General features: G+C 36.8%; 2 long non-coding RNA genes across 2 annotated transcripts in view; one reads left to right on the plus strand and one right to left on the minus strand.

Annotated features, from left to right (window-relative positions):
* The window catches only part of LOC109335574, a 96,948-nt gene that overhangs the window by 55,660 nt on the left and 17,075 nt on the right, over positions 1-24,213 (plus strand). The window contains exon 2 of the long non-coding RNA XR_002106211.1: positions 21,576-21,715. This is a non-coding gene — a long non-coding RNA (uncharacterized LOC109335574). The remainder of the gene's footprint in view (positions 1-21,575; positions 21,716-24,213) is intronic.
* Positions 18,812-24,213, minus strand: part of LOC109335568 — a 19,449-nt gene continuing 14,047 nt past the window's right edge. The window contains exon 3 of the long non-coding RNA XR_002106210.1: positions 18,812-18,824. This is a non-coding gene — a long non-coding RNA (uncharacterized LOC109335568). The remainder of the gene's footprint in view (positions 18,825-24,213) is intronic.

The following is a 24,213-nucleotide window of genomic DNA, read 5'->3' on the forward strand; positions in this document are numbered from 1 at the left end:
GGAATTGCCTAATAAAATGAATCATATAAATATGTCAATGCACAAATAATGGAGTTGAACATATTTTGATGATTTTGAATTGAAGTGAATATAAACATAAAACTGAATATTAACAAATTCTTGAGGAGACAAAATCTTTTTGAATAAGGAAAATATATTTCTCATCTTCTTTTGAGTTTGAACTACTTAGAGAATTTCTTATGTTTTACTTTGGTTAACCCCAAACACCAAGGTCTGAAATCCTCCTTTTAGTGTATATCCTAAAATGGTAGAATGATGAACACTTATATTTATTACTTAAACAATACTATGGCCATAAAAGAGATTAGGTTGTCATTCCCTAACCATTGGCGACTCTAATATTGAATGAGTGATGAATGTAAGATCTTAAGAAAAGCATGCTTAACTTGGCAAATAAACTAAGTATTACAACTACTTCTTAGTTTATTTGTTAAGTGTTTGAGACAAGTAATTTTATTGACTTGAAATCATTTTTTAGGTGATCAATCTAAAAAGAGCATTAAGTACTTCTCAAACAAATATTATTAACCAAAGCACCAACTTGAATGATTAAAATCCAAACTTTTGTAAATTAAGAAGAAGTAGAAATTACATAACCTTGTTCAAAAGAAAATGTTTATGAGCATGAGCCATCCATCCAAGGATTGGATGCTTTTGAGTTCCAAATGAGAGTAACAAATTGATTTTTGCATCTCATTTGCCTTCTCCTTTTCTCCTCTTGAATTCTATGAAAAACTACTCTAAAACTAGCCTAAAAACTACCTAAAATGAAAGGAAAAGAAGAGGAATCAACTAAGAAGAATTTAGAATGAATTTATAATCTTTTACAAATGAGAATTTCGTGCCTTTTTATAGGCCAAAGGGCTGGATGCTCAGTTGCCTTGTTTGGCAACTAAGTTGCTCACCTTTGGCCCCTATGAAGAGCCACTTTGGCCCCTACTTGACCCCTATGGTGGGCTAGTTTACATGCATGGTGGCACGTCCTCCTTCTTGTCATAGCCTTATGTCATCCATGAGGTCATGTTCTTGGCCTTTAAGCAAAGAAAAAGTAAGATGTTCCATGATTTGACCAAAAAATCACTTTTCTGGTGCGCCAGCCGCTTAGCCCACCTGTTTCCCTGCTAAGCTGCATGTTTCAGCCGCTTGGCTGACCTGGTTCCCCGCTCAGCTGCATGTTTCAGCCGCTCAGCTGACTGGTTCTACGCTGAACTGCCTGTTTCAGCAGCTTAGTTGACCTGGCCTGGTGCTTGGTGCTGGCTGACCTGGCCTGGTGCTTGGTGCCTAGCAGACCTGGCCTGGTGCTTGGTGCATGGCTGACCTGGCCTAGTGCTTGGTGCCTGGCTGACCTGGCATGGTGCTTGGTGCTTGGCTTGGCTGGACAGCTTTGTGCTTGATTTCTTCATGGTGAAGCAACCTTTTTTCCTTTGGTTTGTTACTTGATTTTTGTTGGTTGCTTGGCACTTTTGGGCTGTTTTCTTTAAGTTAAGGTAAGCATTTGATTTTTGCAAGTTGCTTGGCCTACCTTAACATAGGTTTCTTCAAGACGAAGTAAGCTACCTTTCTTCAAGGCTAAGTAACCAAATTAAGCACATAGCATGCCATGCTTTAACTTGATTACTTTTAGCAATTCATTTTGAGCTTTTGTCTTGAATTTTGGCTTGAATTCTTATCCATCTTTGAATTTATTCTTTAATATTCAATTTCCTACAACTCAAAGAAAACTTGGACAAGAATTAATAAAGAACCAATTTATTTAATCATGCAAAATTCACCTAAAAAGTGTTAGTTTAAGTTGGTTTTCTACAATTTGCATAGGATAAGTGCCATAAAATGATGGTGAAAAGTGTATACTTTTGGCACTTATCACACACCTGACTAGATCAACAAGCAATAAGCCACATCACCATCAGCACAGTGAAATAACACATAACTTGTAATGTTTTTAAAATCAATTGAGTATAGAAATAATTCCATATTTCCAACCAATTTTCTCCTCAAGAATTTGTGCATATTAGTTGTTTATGTTTATATTTGCTTGTTAATATTTCATGAACAAAATCAAATCAAAAAGATGATTAAACTTTATTAGTTATATAACATGTTTATAATAATGATCTATTAGGCAATTCATTGTGGTTCGACATAACCATTTACTATGCTACAATTGAATCTGGAAAGAGATGCAAATGTAAAATACTAAAGTGTTTACTTATAAATTTTATTTGTTGACAAAGAAATAAACCTTGAATCAAAGTGCAATTTAATCCATAAATTGTATCTTTGTGAAAATGATAAATACATAGTCATAATGAATGACCCAACTACTAACTTTTACTCTCTCTCATTTATTTTCTGCAACTAACATTTATTTTCTATCATTTAAATTATGTAACTAACATTTATTTATTGTTTTATTTATTTATTCTTTACCAACCTTCCATACGGAATTAGTTTGGTTAATAAAGGAAAACAAAAATAAATATTACTCATTAACCCTTGTATTAAATTGCTAAATTCATACCATTATACTGGCGTTGAAATTAATCCAACAAAGTCGAGATGATATGAAATTGTTAATAATTCAATAAAGCTAAGTGTTTGATTAAAGGAACATTCTTGAAACCATTATATCGGCGTTGGAATTTATTCTAACAAAGCCGATATGGCGAGCAAAGAATCGACTTGTCCTTAAATAAATTAATAAGAAACTTACCTCAATAACTAGAAAGAAAACTCTTTCAACAAATTGGCGTCGTTGCTGCGGAATTGCCAAATAATAGAAATTATTATTTACTATGCTATATTATTAATAATCTTGTACAATAGTATTTTTATTTACTTTTTTCACAAATTAATTTGAATTTGTATAAAAATTTAAATTACAAACTTTGTAAATTCATGTCTTTTTCTTATTAATCTTTCTTCATAAATAGACAGATTTCCTTTTTATTGTTTTTTTTCAGAAAAATGGATCAACATATCAACATCCAAATTGAAATAGACACTTTCGTAAAGGATTTTCAACATAAGCTCAACAAAGTACACCAAAAGTTACAACAATTACCAAAATAGTTCGAGAAAGAACAACACTTTTGATGTCATGGTTGTGCCAATTAACAGTCTGTCTGTTTCATCAATACCCACTCAACATCTCACTAGTCTCAAAAGAAACTAGAGGAAATACTAGAACAATTCATGTAGACAACTATCAAGCATCAACAAATCACATACGATGCTATTAAGAATACGGGGAATCAAATCAGATGCATAGTTGAACATCATTCAACTATTTCAGAGCATTGAATAGGTATCAAAATCAGAAGTGGAAAACGGTGGGAGGAGTTATTGGAAAAAAAGGAAAAGAAAAAGAAGAAGAAAAATAAAAAGAAAAAGAAAAAAATGAAAAGATGTACATAAAAAAATAGATGTACCAGAAACTAGCGGGGAACAAAAGGAAGACAAACAATACCCACTAGTTCAGGAAAAATACCCTACCCCACAACCCCATCAAAAGCAAAGAAGGAAGAGGAGTTTGCTTGTTTTATGGAAATATTCAAATCATTACAAATCAATATTTCATTTTTTGAAGCCATGGAACAAATGCCTATGTATTCCAACTTCATGAAAGAACTGCTATCAAAGAAGAGGAGCCATAAGGAGAAAGAAGTTATCCAACTTAAGGCAACTTGAAGTGCAATCCTTCAGACTAACATCCCTCATAAGCTAAAAGATCTAGGAAGCGTGACTATTCTAGTCACAATTGGGGAAGTTTTCATAGGCAAAGCACTTGTTGATCTCAATTCAAGTGTTAGTCTAATGCCACTTTTAATGATGAGGAGAATAGGAGGGTTGCAACTAAAACCAACCAGAATGTTTCTGCAACTAGCTAACAGATCCATTAAATATCCGGAAGGAGTTGTAGAAGATGTGTTGGTAAGAGTGGATAAATTTCTAATTCCTGTAGACTTTGTTGTAATTGACATCTCCGAAGATGTGGAAATCCTACTCATTCTAGGACGTCCATTCATGAGAACAGAAAAATGGGGATAGACATAGAAAATGGGAAACTAATAGTTCGAGTAGAAAATGATGAAATTCAATTTGAGATTTTCAAAGTAATGTATCACCCAAGAGATAAGGGAAATTTGTTCCATATCGATATTCTTGAAGAAATCTGCTCAGAACAGCCTCAACCTGATAACTCTTAAGAGATGCAAGAACTCAATCTGGAGGATGGAAAGAAAAATTGATCATAAATTTTTTGATAATCAATTTTCTCCTAAAATGAACCAAGGTGGAGATGACAAAAAAAAACAAGAACTTGACTTGAAGGAGTTACTTTCACATTTAAAGTATTTGTTTTTAAAAGGTAACTCCAACAAACCAGTTATCATCAACAACTTGTTTTCCACCTTGGAAGAAAGTAGATAGATACAAGTCTTGGAGAAGCACCAACATGCGATTGGTTGGACTTTGAATTATTTAAAAGGAATCAGTCTTTCTTACTGCATGCACAAAATCATGATGGAGGATGATTTCAAACCAGTAGCTCAACCACAAAGGAGGCTCAATGAAAGAAGTTGTTCGAAAGGAAGTGGTGAAAATGATAGAAGTTGGAATGATTTACCCCATTTCATACATCAAATGGATAAGTCCTATTCAAGTGGTGCCGAAAAAATGAGGAATAACGGTACTCTGAAATGACAATAACGACCTCATTCCAACCAGAGTTGTTGCTGGTTGGAGGGTATGTATGGATTATCGCAAACTCAATGCGGCCACCAAAAAAGACCACTTCCCCTACCCTTCATGGATCAGATGCTGGAAAGATTATCATGGCGGGCCTTCTATTATTTCCTAGATTGTTATTCGGGATACAACCAAATTGTTATGGATCCACAAGATCAAGAAAAGACGACATTTACTTGTCCTTTTGGTGTCTAAACATACAGAAAGATGTCATTTGGATTATTCAATGCTCCAGCTACTTTTCAAAGATGCATGCTGGCTATTTTTGTCGACTTGGTGGACAAATGCATTGAGGTCATCATGGATGATTTTTCAATATTTGGAGATTCTTTCGATTTATGCCTTCAGAACCTAGAGATAGTATTGGAAAGATGTGTTGAGACCAACCTGGTACTAAATTGGGAAAAATGCCATTTCATGGTCACCAAAGGCGTTGTTTTGGGGCACAAGATTGAAGAAAAGGGGTTGAAGTTGATAAGACAAAAGTAGAAGTCATAGAGAAGCTTCCACCACCAACAAATGTTAAAGGCATTAGAAGCTTTCTAGGACATGCTGGATTCTACTGCTGCTTTATCAAAGACTTCTCCAAAACAACTAAGCCCCTTTGCAATCTTCTCCTTAAAGGTTCTTCTTTTAATTTTGATAAATCTTGTTTAGAAGCATTCAAAACTTTGAAAAATTGCTTGGTAACCGCCCCTATCATAATTGCACCAAACTGGGATCTACATTTTGAACTAATGTGTGACACTAGTGATTACGCAGTTGGTGCATTTTTGAGACAGAGGAGGGAGAAGGTGTTCCATGCAATACATTATGCTAGCAAAGTTTTAAACAAGGCTCAAGTTAACTACGCTGCAACAAAAAAAGAATTGCTAGTTATCGTATTCGCATCGGAAAAATTTAGATGTTATTTGATTGGGGCCAAAATTATTGTTTTTACTAATCATGCTGCAATCAAATACCTCCTAAAGAAATCCGATTCCAAGCCACGATTAATATGATGGGTGCTACTTTTACAGGAATTTAACTTGGAAATCCGTGACAAAAGCAGGAAAGATAATCTTGTGGCCGATCATTTGTCACGATTAATCAATGAAGAAGTCACAGAATGAGAGAGAGAAATAGCTTAAGCATTTTCAAATGAAAAGCTATTTCTCCTTCAATAAAGACCATGGTTTGCTGATATAACTAACTACAAAGCCTCAGGAATTATTCCTGATCATTTCAACTATCATCAAAAGAGGAAATTTCTCAAGGAGGTCAATCATTACGTCTGGGACGAGCCATACTTATTCAAAGATGGAACTGATAACATAATTCGAAGGTGTGTTGATTCGAAGGAGGCTCATAAAATTTTATGGCATTGCCATAATTCTACTTATGGAGGACACTACAATGGAGAAAGAACTGCTGCGAAAGTACTCCAGTCTAGTTTTTTCTGGCCCTCTATTTTTAAAGATGCCAAAAATTTTGTTCAAAAATGTGATGCATGCCAAAGAAATGGCTGAATTGGAAAAAGAAATGAAATGTCGTTGCAAAATATTTTGGAAATAGAAATTTTTGATTGTTGGGGCATTGATTTTATGGGTCATTTCCCATCATCGTTTTTGAATGAATATATCTTGGTAGATGTTGATTATGTTTCTTGATGGGTAGAAGCATTAGCAACACCAAAAGCGGATGGAATAACATTTATAAAATTTTTGAAAAAGAATATTTTTACCAGCTTTGGAACACTAAGAGTACTCATAAGTGATGGAGGTTCTCATTTTGTAAACACCCAATTACGCAAGGTTTTGGAATTTTATAATGTTAAGCATAAGGTAGAATCACCTTATCACCCATAAACCAATGGGCAAGCTAAAGTATCCAACAGAGAATTGAAAAGAATTTTAGAAAAGACAGTCTCTTCCTCAAGGAAAGATTGATCACAAAATTTGGATGATACTTTATGGGCATATAGAACTGCATTTAAGTCACCAATAGGCCAAACTCCATACCAACTAGTTTACGACAAAACTTCTCATTTACCAGTTGAATTGGAGCATAAAGCCTATTTGGCACTTAATTTTTTAAATTTTGATTTGAATGATGCAGGAATAAAATGAAAGAATCAATTACACCAATTAGAGGAAGTGAGGTTCCAAGCTTATGAATCTTCAAGATTGTATAAAGAAAAGGCTAAAAAGTACCATGACTCCAAAATTCGAAGAAAAGATTTCTATAAAGGTCAAAAGGTACTCTTGTTTAATTCAAGATTAAAATTGCTTCCAGGAAAATTCAAGAGCAAATGGTCAGGGCCATTTGTGATAAAAGATGTTAAAGAATATGGAGCAGCTGAATTGGAAGATCCAAAGTCTCAAACAAATTGGACAGTGAATGGGCATAGGTTAAAACTCTACTTGGGTGATGAATCAGGCTGCATCATTGAAATTGCATCAGAATGACCTCTACAGTTGACATAGGCATCAAGCTATTGACGTGAAACGAGCACTTGCTGGGAGGCAACCCAATAGTTGGTTAGTTCGTGAATTTCTTTTTAATTTATGGTATGTTTTGTGTTAAATTAAAGTTTATGTTTAGAAGTAATATGTTATTCTTTAGAAAATTTCATATGCATCAAACATCTCCTTCAAACCAAAATTTCCGTTGGCTTGAGGACAAGCCACCATTTAAAAAGGGGGAACATGGTTTAATGCATATGAATTTTTTTAAAGAAAGTTAATAGTATATATAATATTGTATAGTTATTTCAAAAGTAATTTAGTTGTCCATAAAACTCAAAAATAATTTCAAAACCGAAATCAAGTTGGCTAAATAAATAAAATATTTGTGGCATGATTACATGATTAGAAATTTCTAAAGATATCTTGACTTATATACTAAACTTTTTGTGAAAACATCACATAATATCATAACTTGAAAATTGTTTTGCAAATGGAAATTAAATTTGTGTAACATGATCTTTGCAAACACTTTTTAAATCAAGAAGTGTAAATCTAACCCAAGTGAGGGAGTGAGCCAAACACGTGAGGGTAAAAGTTAAATCACCATTTGATTTGTCTAATTCAACTTGTTTGAGTCTTTAAATCTCTCCATTGCATAAGATTGATAGGAAGTGATTAAGGCATGTTATTTCTTTAGTTGAACCAAATGGCCAAAATGTCTAACCAAAAATTACGATTATCCTTTGATAACCCCCTTTTGAGCCAAACAAAGTAAAACATTTTTAAAAAATTATCCCATGAAAACCGAAATTGAAAACAGTATTCTAAAACAGAGCATAAATTATCCCATGCTTTAGGATTGAGTGCATTTCATGTTATAATTTCTCATGTTTTCCCTCACATGTTCATGCATATTTTGATGCTTTTTCATGAAGTTTTATGATTATGTAACTTCTGTTTTCATAACCAATACTTGTCATTTCACATGAGTTTGTGTTAGATGTGCATTAGAGTAAAGCCTTCTTGTTATATTTGAGCTTAGAAATAGCTTTATTTTACTCTTGTAATTGTTGTATAATTGTTGTAAAGGGAATCTCGTGGTGTCTTATCACCGTTAGAGATTGAGTGTTTCTTCATTGCTTAGAGTGTAAGAAAAGGAAAGAACGAGAGATTCTTTGGCTGGGGCTACGCCGAAAGAAACGTTTTCTTTATCGGTAGGAAGGGAGTCAAAATCGATTAATTTGTATATTGGATTCAATTGATACATTCTGTTCATTTGCTGTACTGGATGCTATTCTGATATACAATCTGTAAGCTCTGTATTCGTTCCGTTATCGGTTAACTGTTCTGCAATTAATCATTTTTTGTAATAACTTACTGTTTGTGTTTAATCGATTAAAATTGTTGTGTTAATCGATTATCCTGTTTCTGTTAATCGATTAAAATGGTTTCTGTTAATTGATTAAAACTGTTTTTTGTTAATCGATTAAGATTGTGCAATTAATCGATTATCTTCTTTCATTAATCGATTATCTTAGGGGTGTTTCAGCATATATTGTTGAGTTGTAAAAAGCGGCTATTCTAACCGCGACACCTATTCAACCCCCCTTCTAGGTGTATTATAACCACTGATACCTAACACATGAATCTTTGCTCTTATTTTCTTCATTTTTTTTCCTACAAAATATATAAAAAGGCAATACCAAAACAAATATACCAAATTGTGATATTTTATAAAAAAAAGTATTGTTTTAAGTTGGTTTTTCTCAATTATGCTTAAGATAAGTGCCATAAAAGTGTATGATTTTTAGGTATGTTTGGCACTAATCAAAGCTCATGCAAGAAAACTCAAAGACACATCAACATAGATTTGAAACTTTTTAGCATAGTGAATATTTGATTCTCCCTCTCTCAGATATTTTTCGGTTCTTGCTTAATGAAAGTGAAAAAACTGTTTTAAAAACAGAATGGATTTTGCTTCAAAATAACAGAATTAGCTCATAACTTATATAACAGATGTTAATCGATTAAATGGCCACGTTAATCGGTTAACGGGTTCTTTAAAAACAGGTTTTCAGTTATGACTTAATCGATTAAAATTCTGCTTAATCGATTAACAAGCAGAAATCCTAGGAGGTCACATTTTGTAACTCCATTTAATCAATTATGACTTTCCTTAATTGATTAAGGATTTCTTCCAGGATTTAATCGCATACCAACTGGGTTAATCGAATAAAAACACTTAAAAATGGTTTTTCTTTTTATGCGGTAAATACCTTATATGATGAATGAACATGCAACATGATTGTTAGAAAGAATAAAGCCTTTAAGTAAAAAATCATGAATGTATGTATGCAAATGCATGAGTGTCATTTATCATATATATGTATGATGATGTTATGCCTCATTCTATATAATTTTCCATTTTAGACTTTTTTGTGAGACACTTTCATCTTGGGTTTACCAAACCTAAGACTCAATACTAGGCAATCAACTTAGAACTCTAGAATATAAAAAGCAATCCTAGACTCTATGATATTGCCTTTGAGTTCTTGGCGTGTTGTTTGTTGAGATATCCAAGTCTTCAAGCTTTCATATTATACTGTGTCTTCATCAAAACTTTGTAGATCAGTTATAATGGCATCCTTTTTCTATTTTCCATTTAAATCTCCCCCTTTTTGATGATGAAAAACACATAAATATATCCTTTGTTTGGTGACTTGAAGCTGGACAGAATTTGTTTGCATATGGTTGAATCAGAATGCGCTGCTCCCCTCACTTTGTTCTCCCCCTCAAACCATGTAAGAGGTAATGCTAGGGTGGCAACATGAATACTTTGCGGAAGCTCATTTGAACCTGCAAAACAGCTCAAACAACACATTTCTCCCCCTTTTGGCATGGTCAAACAGCTATGGCAGATTATGATACGTAAAAGCCAAAACTAAGTAATGATATATATTGTTTACTAGTCTTAATCGATTAAATAATCAAGGATAATCAATTAAGCAGTCTATGAAAAAATGTACAAGTGCACATAGTTTTGATTTAATTGATTATAGAGTGTAGTTAATTGATTATGTATGAATAAAAATAGATTATGACAGCATTGGTTGCGAGAATTATCTAGTCGTATAATTTCAACATGAATTTCATAGAATGATCAATGAACAGATAGAAAAATATTCAGAGCAGATTAATCATCCAACGGTATATATAAACATTTAGCTAACACCAAATGTTAACGCAAGCAATTTAAACATAACCCTAATTAGAAGCAAGTTTTACAAAATGTGCGAATAAGTGCAAATGAGTACATAGTTCAGCAATAAGATCAACAATATACAACCAAAAGATTATCAAAACACCAAAACATAATCTCTAAAGAAGAGCACATCCACACCCTAGACACACTAGACATTCCTATCTAGGGTAATCTTGTGTAGGTGGTGGTTGGGGTGAGCCATGTGGAGCACGTGCAACTAACATGACAAGTTCAAGCTCTTCAGAAAGTCGCTGCTACTACTGCTGAAACTCAGCTGCCATGGAATCCCTCATGGTCTGAAAGTGTCCATCAATACGCGCATTGAGGCGTTGTTCCATATCATCTAGGTGAGCAAGCCCAAACGATAGATCTTGAGGCTCAGCAGATGCCACTGAAGGTGGGTGCTCAGGGTTAGGCTCCCTAGGATTTGCAGCATTATCTTCCTTTGGTGTATCCCTATTCACAGTAGCATTATGATCCTCCTGATATTTCCATTCATCACCATATTTATAAAGGCCCATCTTGTGAATCAGGTTATCACCAACAAGATGCTCTCATGAATTAGTTATAATAGTGTCCACGTGAGTGGTGTCAATCTCGCAATAATCATAAATACGAGAAATGAATATCCCATAGGCGAGCAATCTTGATGAAGATGAAGCTAAGCCCTGCATAACATTCAGTATCTCCGAAGGCTAATTCCCCACAATGCCTTCCCGTATGGCAAACATCAGCTTGCGATCATTTACGGTGGGTTGAGCATAGTTGGTATTGCTTTAAACTAATTTATATGCAATCAGGTAATGTAAAATTCGGTTTTCAACAGACAAAGACCTTGCCTTGGTCAATTCCCCTGGTACAAACAACTGAGGTCTTCTCAAGCAAGATTTATAAATCTCAATAGCATCAAATGAGTCTCATGACTCATTATTACAATCACCTAGTCTTGGTCCATCAAACTCAAGACCTCCAACCTCCAAAAATACCTTTTCCCCATTACCATCGAATAATATTCCTCATCCTTATACCTAAAGTTGCTATATAATTCTCTAATCAGCGAAGGACATGGCTTACCTCTCAATTCCACAAATTTATTTACTACTTGAGTCTCTAACCCATGCGGGAATTGGAAGCCCTGTGAAACCAACCATTCTGGATCCGCGTACAGGATGTAGGTTTGCTTATGGCCTAGAAACTTGGCTAATCTGGCTTCTTGAAGAATTGGAGAGTAATAAGGGTCTCCACGGTTTTTTCGTCCTGCTTGAGCCGAGGAAGAGCCCTTTTCTCTGCCTCTTGAATGTTTGGCGGTACGTTTCACTCTTATCCCTCTTGAATCACTCATTGTAGCAGGTATATCACTGGTTTTAATCGATTCCATAATCAATTCTTGGAAATGAGGGTTTTAGGGCTTCTAAAGATGGATAGGATTCATATTATTGGTGATTTATGGTTGAATATAGATGGAACAACTAAATTGCACTCGAAATAGCTATTGATTTCTATTGGAATACTCCATTTTGGGAAAAGATTTAGAAGGGGGGGGGGGAGCAAAGAGGATTAGGGTTCTAAGTGAAGAATGACTCAAAATGACACTTGAATCTGATATAGCACTACCGTTAATCGATTATCTACAGTGGGTTAATCGATTAACCAACTTAAAATTTTCCAGAAATTGGGGATTTTGTTTCCCACGTAATCGATTAAATTTTGACAATAATTGATTAATCAGTGATAATTTTCAAATTTTCAAAAATATTGAGCCCATGCAATCGATTAACCAGACTGTTAATCGATTAAATTGCAAGATGAAAATTTTTTTTGGCTACTAGAACTCAAATTAATCGATTAAGGCTCAGAAACAATTGATTATTGATAGAACTTATCACAGATTTCAGTGCATTTTATAGATTTCTAGAGTATGCTTAGAGGTGTAATGCTAAGACACAAACCTAACGGGTTTCGACACACTAATAGAGCATAAAAACATTCATGAATATCATCTAAACAAGAAAACATGCATTCATAACACATATCATTCATAAGCATATAATCATGATCAAGCAAAGGCACATAATTACTCTAGGAAAATTAGTTTAAATATATTTCATCAAGTATGCCAAGTTCTCGACCTAACACATATAAAGTATCCTATGGAAGGGGCTTGGTGAAAATATGTGCTAATTGCTTCGCGGTTTCAACAAATTCAAGAATACAGTCACCTTTCTAAACATGATCTCTTAGAAAATGATATCTAATCTCTATATTCTTAGTTCTAGAATGCAGAATTGGGTTTTTTGATAGATATATGGCAATAGTATTATCACATTTTATAGGAATTTTTACTAGTTTTAAACCAAAGTTTGATAGTTTCTACTTCATCCATAGGATTTGAGCGCAACACACGCCTACGGCAATATATTCGGCTTCAACGATAGACAAAGCAAAACAAACTTGATTTTTACTATGCCATGATACTAGGGAGCTGCCTAAAAGGTGGCAAGTCCCGCTAGTAATTTTCCGGTCTAACTTGCATCCCTTAAAGTCAGAATCAGAATAACCTATTAGGGATAACGAAGCATCCCTAGGGTACCATAAACCCATAGATGTTGTTCCTTTAAGATATTTCAAAACACGTTTTACCGCACTATAATAAGATTCCTTAGGTGAAGCTTGGTATCTAGCACACATACATACACTAAACATTATATCGGGTTGGCTAACAGTTAGATACAATAAATAACCAATAATTCCACAATATTTTGTTACCTCATTTGCTTTTCCTTTTTCGTCTTTGTCGAGATAGCAGGATGATGTCATGGGTGTCGTTGCTTCCTTACACTTATCCATCTCGAATCTATGCAAGATTTCCTTGCAATACTTGGTATGGTGTATGAATATCCTGCTATTCGTTTGTTTTATTTGCAACACAAGAAAGAATGTCAGCTCGCCTATCATCGACATTTCAAACTCTCCTTTTAGAATGTCAGAAAATTCCTTACACAACAAGTCGTTAATAGCACCAAATATAATGTCACCTACATAAATCTGTACTAATAACACATTATTTTCTGATTTTCGAATAAAGAGTCTTGTATCAACTTTGCCTCTTTCAAATCCCTTTTCTAATAAGAAACATCTCAATCTATCATACCAGGCTCTATGAGCCTGTTTTAAGCCATATAAAGCCTTTTTGAGCTTATACACATGATTAGGGAATTTATGATTTTCAAAATCGGGCGGTTGATTTACGTACACTTCTTCTTGAATATATCTATTCAATAACACACTGTTTACATCCATTTGAAAGAGCTTGAAGTTCATTATCGATGCAAAGGCTAGAAACATTCGTATAGCCTCCAATCTCACAACAGGGGCGTAGGTTTCATCATAGTCAATGCCTTCTTCTTGATTATACCGTTGGCAACCAAACGTGCCTTATTACGTATAACCAAAGCAGACTCATCTAGTTTATTTTTAAAGACCCATTTTGTGCCTATTACGGGATGATCTTTCGGTTTAGGGACCAAGTCCCATACGTTATTGTTCTTGAACTGGTTTAGCTCTTCTTGCATAGTTATTCCCTAGTGTTCATCCTCTAAGGCCTCATATGGTGTTAGTCTCAACCTGAGATACAAATGCTACAAAATTAAAAAACTTTCTAAGTGAGTTTCGGGTTACCACTCCCAATGAGATATCACCTATAACCTTGTTGAGTGAATGATCCTTCTTTGTCTTCCACACTATAGGCATTTCTTGATGATCTACATTTATCTCCTATTCATCCTGAACCGCGTTATCATTCTCCATGTTCTTTGTGTATGCGTTTTCCAGTGCACCTAAAACATCATCGTACACAACCTTCCTCTTCTCTTTTGGAAAAGATTCATCAAATTTTACATGGATAGAATTTTCAATTTGCATAGTATATTTATTATAGACTCGATATGCTTTACTATGTATGGAATACCCCAGAAAAATTCTCTCATATGCTTTTGAATCAAATTTTCCTAATAATCTTTTACCATTATTTAATCTGAAACATTTACATCCAAAAGCATGCAAGTAATAAATATTGGGTTTTCGGCCTTTTAACAATTCATATGGCGTATTTAAGAGTGTAGGCCTAACTAGTACTCGATTGATTACATAGCCAGAAGTATGCACCACATCGGCCCAGAAAAATTTGAGGACCTTGCTTTCATTCAGCATTGTCATAGCTAGCTCATCTAAAACTCGATTTTTTCACTCAAAAACTCCATTTTGTTGAGGGATTCGAGGAGCCGAGAACTGATGTAGGATCCCATGCTTTTCGCAAAACTTATTAAATAGGTGGTTTTCAAATTATCCACCATGATCGCTGCGAAAATAGCCAATTTTATGGTCAAATTGGTTTTGAAGCTATTTTCCCAAAATTTTAAAAGACTTGAAAGCATCAGTTTTTAGAGCGAGAAACAAAGTCCTTGTATACCTAGAGTAATCATCAACAATTACAAGTGCATAGTAGCTACCACCAAAGCTCATTATTTGTGATGATCTAAATAAATACATATGGAGTAACTCCAAGGGTCTAGTTGTGGATATCACATTCTTAGTTGAAAACGAACTTTTCACTTGTTTACACTTTTGACAAGTGTCACAAGAATCTTTTGATTTGAAATCAAGCTTTGGTAATCCTACTACTAAATCATGTGATGATAACTTAGCTAGATGTTTTAGATGGACATGCGCTACTCGTCTATGCTACAACCAGATGTCACTCTCTTTAGTGATAAAACAATTTGAAAACAGAGTGGTGACATCATCCAAGTTGATCATATAAATGTTATTTATTCGTTGCCCTATAAACTTAACATTATTATTTACCCCATCACAAATGATGCAATAGTTTGAGTCAAAAGATACATTGTTTCCTTTATCGCACATCTAGCTAATGCTTAGCAGATTGTGCGCTAGTCCTTCGACGTATTGCATGTTTTCTATTACGACTTGTGAAGCATTTCCAATTCTCCCAACTCCTAGTATCTTTCCTTTGTTGTTATCTCCAAACGTGACATAAACTTTACCGTTTAGTGAGAGATCCAGGAACTTCGATCTGTCACCTATTATATGCCTTGAACATCCACTATCTAAGTACCAGTGTTGTCCCTAAGTTCTAAGGCATACCTGCAAAGCAGTTTTACTTGCATTGATTAGGTACCCAAGTTATATTGGGTCCTTTCTTTTTAGTAATCAAGGACTCTTGCCCTTTTCGTATCCACATATATTTACCACTAGGTATTTCATATTTCCTAATAGAACATGATATAGTTGTGTGACCATGTTTACCACAATAAAAACAAGTAGGCAATCTTTGATTATTCCTATTATGCATGTAATCTACTTGTGTCCTATATGGTCTTCCATTTTTCTTTGGCTTATAGCCAAGACCTCCATGATAACCTACATTTCTAGATGTAGCAAGTAGGTTGTTCAGGTTATAACTACTATATGTGGATTTTGCCAATTTATCTTTCAAATCATAAATTTCAGAATTTAAGACATCACAATTATCACATATAGGGGGTTCAATTAATTTAGTGGCGCAACTACATGAGGCAGATGAGTAGATGAGATCTAGAGTTTCATTTTCTAGTTTCAATTTATTTAATTTCTCTTGCATATTAGTTATTTTACTTTCATGCAACAAAATGACTCGTTTTCTATCTACCTTTATTTTTTCCAGTTTCTTAAGTTCCTCATGCAACTCGAAAAATGCACTATATAATTCATCGTATATGGGAGAGTCATCTAAACACGAAGAAGAGTCAGAGAAATGTACTTCACTCATCCGGATCGCTTGTGCTTCCAATTTCATGAGTGTTAGCCATTAAGAACAATTTGGCGGTTTCATCTTCATTGGATGTGCTACTCTTCGTCTTGTCCTCCGAAATATACCAAACAATGTAAGCCTTTTTGGATTTGAAGTCTCGGGAGTTGCTTTTATCGTGTTAAACCTTCTTGAGGTGACTCAGGCATTTGTATTGCATATGGCCCGGTTTGCCACACTCATGGCATATGAGGCAATCTTTGGGAGTTTTGCCAAGTCTGGTTAATCGGTTGCCTCCTTCTTTTGGAATCGCTTAAATCCTCCTTTCCTCTTGAGAAACTTGCCAAACTTTCTGACTTATCCTTGTGAAGATATAGCTTTCATAGAGATGCCCTTTTTTCGGTCTGAATCTTCATGCATTGTTAAGCGGCTCAGCTCCAATTCGTTTTCATGGAGCTTGCCAAAGAGAGTTGCTAGTGGCATAGTGTCTAAGTCCTTTGACTCCATAATTGTTATTACCTTGGGCTTCCATTTCCTATCAAGACAACGCAACACTTTGTTAGTAAGTTCACCAATAGAAAAAGTCTTATCTAAAGTAATTCAATGATTTATTATGAGTGAATTGTTTTTGCATTTCACTTATCGATTCATTTGGAAACATTCTAAACAATTCGTATTCATAAGTCAAAGCATTTAGTCGAGCACGCTTAACCTCACTTGTGCCTTCATGGGTTACTTGCAAAGTATCCCATATGTCCTTTGCATTTAGGCATTGTGACACCCGAAAGAATCCATCGTAAGATAAGGCAGAGGTTATAATGTTCTTTGCCTTGATATTGTGCTAGACTTTACGTCTTTCTTCGTCAGTCCCCAACCCCATTGGTTTTTCTTTAGGTTCACCATCCACTAAGTGAAGTGGAGTGAAAGGTGTACCCCTCGCCATTGAAAATCAGAGTGTGGTTGATGGATGCGCCATCACCGCCGAAGGAGTTTGTGGAACCCATAGTGATTAATCATTTGGATCAACGAATTAGCGGCCAAGCTAGCACTTTCATACTAGCTCTGATACCACTTAATGGGTACCAATAAGGTATGATTACACCTAGAGGGGGTGAATAGGTGTCGCGGATCACTAGTCCCACTTTTCCGATATTTGTGCAAAATACAAAGCTCATGTAGTTAATCAATTATCAACAAGGTTAATCGATTAAATACATTTCATTTAATCAATTATGATCAGAACGTTAATCGATTATCCTGATTGTTTTACTTTGAAAATCAGTTTTCTCACTTCATAAAAATCATGATAATTCTTGATCTTTACTATCCTAAGATTGATTCTTGACTAATAGCAAATTAACACATCATGCAATTAATCACATTAATCTAATCAAAATAGAAAGCAATAAAGATAAAATTATAAAAAGATAGGAATAGAGAAAATGTGCTCGAGGATTTTTATCCTGGTTCGTTTGCAATCCACTGGAAACTACATCCAAGCCTCCCGGTTGATATGGGAGATTTTTCTTCACTAATCAGAAATGTAATGTACAACCACACTTCCAATACAATGAAACAAAAACTTCCTTCTTGAAATCGATGAGCCACAATGCCCGGTTTGACCCCTTATCTACGCCTACATGAATACCACATCGTTCACGCAATTTGGCCCCAACCGAAACTCTTGCTCGAGTCAAGACTTTATATCTAATGAGGACTCCTAATTCTCAACTTGTGATGATACCACACATCACTAGAATTCTTCTCAAATTACAGAATTTTAGCCGAGTTACTTTGCACACTAGAATGTGCGGATTACAACTCTAAATACGGCTCTAATCACCCTTGACAAAAAGATCTCACAAACACAGCCCTAAGACCTAATTATGAAATCATGCAAGGAGTGTATTCAATTGAATAAAAAATGATTTTGCGCAATGAAAATATTTTCTCTCTATTCTCTCTTTTCACTCTTGAAGCTAATGCAATAAAACTCAAAGATATATGAAGATACCTTTGAAACTTTTTAGTATAGTGAATCTTTGATTCTGTCTCTCTCAGATATTTTTCGGTTCTTGCTTAATGAAGGGGGAAAATTTGTTTTAAAAACGGAAGGGATTCTGTTTCCAAATAACAGAATTAGCTCAACACTGATATAACAAATGTTAATCGATTAAATGGCCACATTTATAGATTAACAGGTTCTTTAAAAACAGGTTTTCAGTTATGGCTTAATCGATTAACAAGCAGAAATCCTGGGAGGTAACATTCTGTAACTCCATTTAATCGATTATGACTTTCCTTAATCGATTAAGGATTTCTTCTAAGATTTGATCGATTACCAATGGTTTTTCTTTTTATGCGGTAAATATCCTATATGATGAATGAACATGCAACATGATTTTTAGAAAGAATAAAGCCTTTAAGCACAAAATCATGAATGTATGTATGCAAATGCATGAGTGTCATTTATCATATATATGTATGATGTTATGCCTCGTTCTATATGATTTTCCATTTTAGACTTTTTGTCAAACACCTCCATCTGGGGTTTACCTAACCTAAGACTCAATACTAGGCAATCAACTTAGAAATCTAGAATATAGAAAGCAATCCTAGACTCTATGATGTTGACCTTGAGTTCTTGGTGTGTTGTTTGTTGAGATGTCCAAGTCTTCAAGCTTTCACATTATACCTTGTCTTCATCAAAACTTCGTTGATCGATTATAATGGCTTCCTTTATGTCTCATGCAACAAAGTGTGTTGCGGGCAGTTTGGCATGGTTTTAGTCAAGGTGCGGTCGGTTATGTCTCATGCAACAAAGTGTCTCGTGTAGGCATGTCCCTCAGAAAAGTGTATGGTGTTGAGGTGCTCGTTTGGTCACACGGTGCTAGTTGGGTAGTTGTGGGCTTCCGTCCGGCTTGCCGAGGATTCTAGGGTGTCTCGTTGTGCACGGAAGTATGTGGTGTTTGGTGAAGCCCTTAGGGGTAGATCCACAGCACGAAGGGGCACAAGTCCAATCAACCCAAGGTGTGTTGTCGGCGAGTTTGCACGGTTGAAGTCAAGGTGTGGTCGTGTACGACCCGAGGAAAGACCACGGCTTGTGTAGGCTTGTCCCTTGAGAAAGCATGGCCCGTTGACGCGTTTGTTTGGTCGCACAATGCCGCCCAATGCCCCATCAAGCTTCCCCAAGCATGCTGGTTCGCTTGTCCATGGCAATGTGGGCAATCTGACCGAGTCATCTTCCATGTCGAATCTCGGTCGTACGTGGCCAGGTGCAGGCTGGTCGTTCCGAAAAATGTGTGCATCGTCTTGAACATATCCGAAACCTAGCACTCATTTGGGATGCATCAAGGGCTTGGCTTGTGCCTCGTGGTCTGACTCGAAATTCTTGATGTGTCCGTCTCACTTGTCGAGGATCTGGTTTGGTGACTCGGTGACGGGTTGGTTAGTTGCGGGTGGCGGGCGTGCCAAGGCTTCTAGAGTGACCCTTCCTACATGAAAGATGTGGTGTTAGGTGAAGCCTTTAGGGGTATAACCGCTGCATGATGGCGCGTAAGTCCAATCATCCGAAAGTGTGTTGTAGGCTGGTTTGCACAGTTGAAGTCAAGGTGTAGTCATCTGTGATGCTAGCAACAATGTGTCTTGGGTAGGCTTATCCCTCGGAAATGTGTTGGTTGTTGAGGTGTTGGATTGGTCACATGGTGCCGACTTGGTAGTTACGATATCCCACGGGTGTTTTGAGGCTTCTAGTGTGACCAATCTTGCACGAAAGAATGTGGTGTTGGGTGAAGCCCTTAGGGGCACAGCTATAGAACGAAGGGACGCAAGCCCAATCATCCGGAAGTAGTGTGTTTACGGCTGGTTTTCATGGTTGAAGTCAAGGTGTGGGGGTGTAAGAGGCACACAATAATGTTTTGTGATGTAGGCTTGTCCTACGGAAATATGTGCGCACCTCGGGAGATATGTGCACACCTAGGCGTATTTGTTGCCTGTGATACCCTTTTCGCCAAGGAAGGACATGGTGTTAGGTGAGGCCTTAAGGGTTGAGTTGCACCGCGTAGAGGGTGAGCCTGTTCGTCGGAAGTGTGTTGTGGGATAAATTTTGAACCTTGGTCCCTATCGATTTTGGCGGTTACATTTTCTGTTCGTGCCCGTCGTAGCGGATCCGGCGGCACCATGTGTTACCATTTTATTGATTGCCATTGTCATTTCAGGGAGTGGTTCGTATGGTACCGTCGAGTTTCCCTACGGGGAGGGCGCATGAGTGGCAATTGGGATGTTTGTGCAGTCTGGCTCCATGATCATGGTCATCGAACTTTTAGCATGCAACCCTTCCAATGTTGGCCTTGTGTCATTTCGGCCCTGACGTTCAATTAGGGTTCTTGTGTTGCCTACTCGTTAAGTGGTATTCATGGGCTTCTTATGACACGTTCCATCCATAACCCTTCTAGAAATCATTGGAGGATTCGAAACTGATGCATGTGATGTGTTAGTTGTGAATTGTGATGTGCTGCGTTCTCACACGTTTCTAGTGTTCCCTTGGATGCGGTGCATGCAGGGAACGTGGGCTGATGAGTCTGCCCCGTTGAGTCCCTTTGATTTATCGATTCCCTTCAATAACAATTTGTCATGGTGTCGATCTTGCTTAACCGTTTGTGGTCAAAACACTGGCATGTGGAGCAATATCTTTGATGAATGCTACCTGGTTGATCCTACCAGTAGTCATATGCTTGTCTCAAAGATTAAGACATTCATGTGTTAGTATAAACTAATTCATACTGTGAAATTGCGAATGGCTAATTCCATGAGTTATATTTTGTTTGATGGTATCTACTACTCAGATAACCGTCGTAATTCTAGAGCTACTACATGCAACAAACCTCGACTTTTGGAAGGGATGCATTTAATAGATAAAAGGTCGACGCAGGCTCTGCCTATTGCTTTGATGATTCATGATAACTCGTCGGATCGCAGAACCTTTGTGCCGGTGATGCATCATTCAAATTTTTGCCCTATCAACTTTCGATGGTAGGATAGTGGCCCACCATGGTGGTGACGGGTGATGGAGAATTAGGGTTTGATTCCGGAGAAGGAGCCTGAGAAACGGCTACCACATCCAAGGAAGGCAGCAGGCGCGCAAATTACCCAATCCTGACACGGGGAGGTAGTGACAATAAATAACAATATCGGGTTCATTGAGTCTGGTAATTGGAATGAGTACGATCTAAATCCCTTAACGAGATTCATTGGAGGGCAAGTCTGGTGCTAGCAGCTACAGTAATTCTAGCTCCAATAGCGTATATTTAAGTTATTGTAGTTAAAAAGCTCGTAGTTGGACCTTGGGTTGGATCGATCGGTCCGCCATTGGTATGCACCGGTCGGCTCGTCCCTTCTGAGGGCGATGTGCTCCTGGCCCTAACTGGTCGGGTTGGGCCTCCGATGTTGTTACTTTAAAGAAATTAGAGTGCTCAAAGCAAGCCTATGCTCTGGATACTTTACATTGGGATAACACCATAGGATTCTGATCATATTGTCCTATTGTGTTGGCCTTCGGGGTCAGAGTAAGGATTAAGAGACACAATCGGGGGCATTCATAATTCATAGTCAGAGGTGGAATTCTTGGACTTATGAAAGACGAACAATTGCGAAAGCATTTGCCAAGGATGTTTTCATTAATCAAGAACGAAAGTTGTGGGCTCGAAGACGATCAAATATCGTCTTAGTCTCAACCATAAACGATGTCGACCAGGGATCAGCGGATGTTGCTTTTAGGACTCTGCTAGCACCTTATGATAAGTCAAAGTCTTTGGGTTCTGGGGGGAGTATGGTCGTAAGGCTGAAACTTAAAGGGATTGATGGAAGGGCACCAGGTTTAGGCTAAAACCCTAAACCCTAACCCTTAAACCCAAGTCCAGACATAGTAAGGTTAGACTAGTTAATTTTGTTCTTGATTCTATGGGTGGAGGTGCATGGTCATTCTTAGTTGGTGGAGCGATTTGTCTAGTTAATTCCGTTAATGCACGAGACCTCTGCCTACTATCTAGCTATGTAGAGGTAACCCTCTATGGCCACCTTCTTAGAGGGAGTATGGCCGCCTAGGCCACAGAAGTTTGAGGCAATAACAAGTCTGTGATGCCCTTAGATGTTCTGGGCCACACGTGCGTTACACAGATGTATTCAACGAGTCTATAGCCTTGGTCGACAGGCCCGAGTAATCTTTGAAATTTCATCTTGATGGGGATAGGTCATTGCAATTGTTGGTCTTCAACGAGGAATTCCTAGTAAGTGGGAGTCATCAGCTCGCGTTGACTACGTCCCTTCCCTTTGTACACACCGCCCTTCGCTCATACCAATTGAATGGACCGATGAAGTGTTCGGATTGCAGTGACGTGGATGGTTTGCTGCTGGTGATGTTGTGAGATGTCCATTGAACCTTATCAGTTAGAGGAAGGATCATTGTCGAAGCCTCACATGCAGTGCGACCCCGTGAATCTGTTTTACTTATGCCTTGGCCACGTGCTAGGCACCAAGCGGGGTGAATGTTGGCTTCCAATGAGCAATGTCTCACTGTTGGTTGAAGGATGCTAGCTGATCTAAAGCTCGAGACCAATCATGCGTACCCTCACCAGCTTTGCGACTCTTTGATCCATGGGGGTCTCTTGGACTCCTAATACGGGAACCTCGGGCCAGGCAGGGCTACCCGCTGAGTTTAAGCATATCAATAATTGGGGAAAAAGAAACTACCAACAATTCCCTTAGTAACGACGAGAGAACCGAGAAAAGCCCACCCTGAGCATCGGTCACCCTCGGTGTCCGAATTGGAGACTGGAGAAGCATCCTCAGTGGCGGACCGAGCTCAAATCCCCTTGAAGAGGGTGCCAGAGACGGTGAGAGCCTCGTCGTGCCCGGACCCTATCGCACCACGAGGCGTTGTCGGTGAGTCACTAAAAGTGATAAAAGTTCAACAAAAGTAGATAGTAGCTATTACAACCCACTAAAAGCAAAGAGAAAATTGAAAGTGCGCATGTCAAGAGGAGCACTTTGGAAAGCTTACTCACAATATTAGTTTTGATGAGGACAACTTGTGATTATAAGAGCTTGAAGATCATCAACAAATCAGCGTGCTTAAGTCTCTAGATTGGTATTAGACTTAGACTAATAGTTAGTTTAGGTTGAGTCTAAGGCTTAGGTAAACTCAATACATGTCTCATATGCATAAAACTTTAAATCATTTTAAGTTTTGAGATATGTCATTTATAATATGTTCATGCATCATATAAATACATGTAATCTGTGCATCATAGGCATAAACTTAGTGTTGAACATGTGTAAATTAAGTGTATAACGTATTTGAGTTTTGCAAATTGAAATTACGCTTGGAAATATGCAGTTAATCGATTAAGGCATGATTTAATCGATTAACATAAGTTTTTTGAAAAGCTGTTGAAACAGAAAACTTGGAAAAATAGAATCAGTTACATTTTTGAAACACGTTAATCGATTAACCAAGGCCTTAATCGATTAACTGGGCTGCAAAATTGATTCTTTATAAACTGCATTTTCAGAACTTAAGCCATAACTTTAAGAGAGTTAGAGCTTATTTCGTGTTAATTGTTGCATCTATATGACATTGCATTTGTGAGATTAGAAAAGAGAGAATTCTATGCTTTAGGATTGAGAGGCATTTCATGTTTAATTTCTCATCATTTCATCTCACATGTTCATGCATTCATTGATGTTTTTGTGAAGATTTTGTATTCTGTAAAATCTGTTTTCCAACTAATGCATTATCATGTTATATGAGACTTGTATTAGAGTTTTAGAGTAAAGGTCTTAATTGTTAAATTTTAGCATTGTAATTGCTTTAGATTACTCTATGTTTTTCTTGTGAAAAGTGTTATAACTTTGGGAATCTCAAGGTGTCT

The sequence above is a fragment of the Lupinus angustifolius genome, chromosome LG02, assembly GCF_001865875.1.
Source record: "Lupinus angustifolius cultivar Tanjil chromosome LG02, LupAngTanjil_v1.0, whole genome shotgun sequence".
NCBI lineage: Eukaryota > Viridiplantae > Streptophyta > Magnoliopsida > Fabales > Fabaceae > Lupinus > Lupinus angustifolius.